Below are 4,959 nucleotides of genomic sequence, written 5' to 3' on the forward strand. Positions count from 1 at the left end.
GGGGAGCAATAGAGAGAGGAAAGGCTTATCGCAGTAGCTCTTTTGGAGAATCGGTCCACCTGAGCATGCAGTGGGAGGAGATACATTTGTTGCACACTCTCCTCCCAGTGAGTCGTCAGTTGTCCCCGTAATAGGATATTGTGAGACTGGGTAGTAGGATTACGGTGCAATCCTCACTCTGAGGGCTTAGTAGCACGAAACCAGTGGGAGCGAGAAGGCTGAGGTTGCGATGGCCCAGGAGCGGTCTTGCTAGGATCATGTTGAGCAAAAGTAGACAGTTGGGAAGGTCTGGCCTGGGCAGCTGGTGTTGTCTGGGGAGCCAGTGTGGATTGTCGTTCTGGGGCAATAAACAGTCAGGAGGCAGAAGGCCCAGCCTGGGCAGTTGGGGTAGCCTGGGATGCTAGTGCAGAAGGCCTCTCTGTAGCAATCTCTTCCTTAACGACCGGGTTTTTTCCTCGAGGGTCTCAGGGTTGGCCTTCTAAAGGAGTGGTAGAGCTGACCGGGACTCGGTAAGCCGGAGCGGGAAACAGAGCCAACCTGGGCGCTTGAGTCGAACTGGGCCCTTGGCTACCAAACGCGACTCTGCACGTCTACGTCTAGGCCGCCGCGAAAGCGGCTATTCATCCGAGTATGACTCCTCAGATAGAGTCAGGGGTCGTCGAGCAAGAGGAACTGAAGGAGTGCACCTTATAGGTTCAGGAACAGAACGGACATACGGGGTTGCCTAAGTAGCAGGACGAGAAGTAGTTGGGGCAGCCGCCCCAGAGCAGGCGGAGCATAATGCGAAAGATCCCGTCTATCCAAAATTATGCGTCTCTAGCGGTTTATTTCCAAATCACTTAGGGGGAGAGACCTGGTTAGGGATGCTCGAGTCAGAGTATTCGCTGTAAGAGAGCACTAGAATAAGAATAAGATGGCAAAGGCAGGTTAGGGTAGGGTAATCCTTACCTAAAGAATGTGGCAGCTCTGAAGAGATGCAGCTCAACATGAATACAAACAGCACATCTTCCGTCAAAAGCCTGAGCAAGTCGAAGCGTCAACCTTCCAGTTGCGCGAATGCCTCCATAAAGTTAGGTTATGTCCGATAATCCCCCAGATAGGGCACTGAAGGAAGGGTTGATCGCCACTGGATAGGTCACTCCATGATGATAGGGAAACATAGGAAAAAATATCTATCCTTCCATTCTGATTCTGAGGATGGGAGAGGAGTAAAGAAGGTAGTACGAGTACGAGCTTGGAGACGGAAAAGGCCCTCGCTATAGCGACGAGGGGTGAAGAAGCAGTAGAATAGACGGGGAGTCTAGGGGACATCACACACTTCAGAAAGGAGAACAAACTCACAAAAGATCCACATGGAATTGGGAGTAAATTGAGAAAGATGAATGCGGAAGTAACGACTCATGTTAGAGAAGAAAGGATGAATAGGAAAACGGAGGTCGGCAGCAAACTGCTCTTTGAAAAAAGTCACATAATCCGCTGAAGGGGAAGAGACCCTATGAACCTCAAAGGGTATGATGATATGCATAACCATGGGGACTTCATACGTGAAGCAGAGATCATCCAGATCTACACCGGTGAAGGTCGGGACTCCAGGAGCGTATGCAAGTGCAGGGAAGTCCATGAGAGGTTGCAAACACAAAGCAATAGAGCCAGAACACAGAGGGTAATAGAAACAAGAGGAAGACTTAAGCTAGTGGCAAAAGGTCCAGTGGAGCGGTAGAAGAAGGATATATATAGTTGTCCAGGGAGATGTAGAGGGCCTCGACATCAGCGCTGATCATAGGTTCATAGACTAGAAAGCTGAAGTTAATCATGAACATAGGAATAAGGTTAGTTGTTTGATTGCCCTCGCAAACCTGCAGAAGGGTCTTGTCAGAAAAGGCTGCAGTAAAAGATGCATAGGGAAAACTAGAGTGGACATCTTTATGACCTCATAGATGGACGAGGCTCTAGCAATCTCAACGTAGGCAGGGGGAAGACCTTGTATCACTATTCATCACGATGATTCGTGACCAGTTAAGTGGCTATTTTAGATAACCCGATCAAGGATTAGATAACCTAATCGGGGAGACAAAGCGGATAAGAAGAATCAACGCCTGATCAGGGGCAGTAACCCTGGATAATGCCCGTTCGAGTAATAAGCTAGCCCGTCTTCCACGAAGGTTGTCAGCACTTAACAAATTTACATAACAAGAGAAAGGGTCCAAGGGACTTGACTAGATCTTGTAGATATTTGAATACCACATCACACACTGATAGTGAGCTCATTTACACAAAATTTCACAACATCTCAAAAGAGTGGCATACTCATAGTTGTCAAGAAGTTTGAAGCCTTATATTATCTTGCAAAATGAAGGCAATTACAAGTAGTTGGGTATTCAAAGAAGGAAAGGTTTCGTCAGGGAGCTCTCTGAGAAGGTGAGTCCGGTCCAAGAAGTTGTCAGGGGGGTGACCGAAGAAAGTGTTGGATCGAGAAGTACTAGAGGGGGGTGAATAGCGCTCGTGGCTTTCACTCGTTTTGGATTCGTAAAACACTCGAGAAGTAGGCAATAGATAAAATAACAAACGCGACTCCAAAGTTTACTTGGTTGAAGCTAGGCGACTCCTACTCCAACATGATCGTTCAATTAAGCTTTCGATTGAGCAGCAACATAATATAAACAATCTTTTACAAAGCGAAAAGTACAAATGTTAAACTTTAAAGACTATACCGACAAATACAAAGATGAGCGAAGTGGTTGTCGATTGTCGGAGTAGCAGAGTCTAGTTGAAGCTTTCGGAGCAGCGTATAAGATCACAAGTTCTTCTGTTCGAGTTGTTGTTGAAGCTGCACCCCGAGGCTCCCTTTTATAGCTCTGCCAATGCTGATCCAGATCCCCAAGGATGGTTGACCGGGCGGTTAGTGCGACGAGCCGGTCGATCGATCCCGGTCCGGTCGGCCCGATGAGATGACCTCCACCTCATCCGATGCACTTTCGTTAAACCCGATACGGTGGCTATCCATGTTCCGGTCGGCCGTAGGTTAGTCGGTGATCGATTGCTGGCTCGATCCGGCGGCTGATCGGTCGGCCTTGACCTTGGGTTGGTGACCGATCCGTTCGGTGGCCGATCCATTCAATCGACGATCCTTGTCGAGCTGGTCTATCTCTAGAAAACTAATCTGGCGGCTTGGGGTTGGTCGACGATCCTCCGGTTCGATCGGTCGATCTCGGTTTAGTCGTGGAGTCGGTAGATTCCAGCTACACAAATATGTTTGTTCACCGCAAGCGAGTTAGAATACAACAGAAACTATATAAGATAAGTCTGACAGTCTTCAGACTGTCCGGTTCTGACTTTAGATTTCCGACCGGAAACCCTAGGCTGAACCGACGCCTAATGTTCCCTCTGCGGGGAACGCATCCTCACCTACTTCTCTCAGGAGAGTTACATGTTGCCAAGCCGATCCTCCGGAATCATTTGGACTTTTACCGGTGCTCGATAGCCGGACTTCTGCGGGCCTTGCATCTCGACAAATCCGTTCTTCCACGGTTCGACGGGCTTTCCACTAGAGTTACCACCCCCCAGGACTTTTTCCTGAAGCCCTCGACCCGCCAAGACTTTCCGCATAGGGTTACCACCCCCTATGACCTAGGGTTACCACTCCCTAGGGTTTTCATTCACCTAGGGTTACCACCCCCTAGAACCTAGGGTTACCACACCCTAGGGTTTTTACCTTGCCTAGCCGCAGCTAGGACTTTTGCCTAAGTATCACTTAGGACTTTCCTGCAAGCTCCATGAACCTTGTTGATAACACCACAACTTAACTTTGAACCCTTTTCCAGAATCAAAACTCAGGTTTGATCATCTGTTGCTCACTGCACCAACAGAAATCCTTTCTCTTGAAGCTGCAACAAGGCCCCTGCACCTCCATAGCAGACCATCTGGTCAATGAGATTGCCTATCTTGGCTCCAAATTCTTTAGAAGATAGGAAGGAGACCTTGTGAGCTTCTAGACGAGAAGCCTCGCCTGCTTGGTAGTCCTTCAGCTCGTCCTTGGCCTTGTCTGGATCGCCCCTGGCCTTAGCCAGCTCTTGATGTGTATCAGGGTAGTTTCTCGATCAATGCTGGTAAATAGGTCTGCTATTTTGGCTGCCAGGTCTTTCTGCAGAGAGGTGCAGGCTTACTAGAGGTCCTGTAGTTGAGTAGAAAGGGTGGTGATCTCTATTTCCCTCGCCTCTAAGTCTTCCAGGATTTGGATGCGCCTTAGGCCCTCAGACTTCAATTTGGTCGAGGTGGTCTTCAAGGCGACCTCCAAGGATTGCACTCTCTCGGATTCCGCATGGGCTAAGTCCTGAGCGGTTCGAGTTTTATCCTCCGCTACCCGCAAGTGGGATTGGAGTAGGCTCTCGGGGGTCGTCAAATCGACAGCCTGACCTGCAGTCGTAGGAGAGGCCATCTCCTGAAGCCGAGCCCTCAACGCCTCATTTTCCCGATGCAGACCAATCACATATTGGGAGAGGCTCAGCCCCATGACAAAAGTCTGTAGAAAGCAAGGACAGGATTATCAGCAGTGGAAGGACATGAAGAAGAATCAAATAAAACTTACCAACACTAGCCGTTGGGAGAATAGTTCGGCCAAGTCCAGCTGAGGACATTCTAAAATCTAGTTTGTGGTGGTTTTCCAAGAGTCCGCCAGAGCACCATGAAGTTACACCTAACCGCGAGTGGGGGAGGAGCCCGAAGGGGCTGGATCTAACACCTGAAGGGACGGCAGTTGAAAGGAGGAGGAGAAGGTATATCGTCCCTTGGAGCGTTCCTTAGAGCGGGAAGGAGGTGCCAGAGCCGTAGGTGATTGTTGGCTCAGAGATAGAGGAACAAGAGTCGCGGAGTCCCCATGCTAGCTTTTGCTCGGGAGGCCTCCTACTCTAGGATACGAGTGGAGGTTGCAGCCTCCGACGAGGTGGGAGCACTTGCCTGGGC

The sequence above is a fragment of the Zingiber officinale genome, chromosome 3A, assembly GCF_018446385.1.
Source record: "Zingiber officinale cultivar Zhangliang chromosome 3A, Zo_v1.1, whole genome shotgun sequence".
In the NCBI taxonomy this organism is placed as follows: domain Eukaryota; kingdom Viridiplantae; phylum Streptophyta; class Magnoliopsida; order Zingiberales; family Zingiberaceae; genus Zingiber; species Zingiber officinale.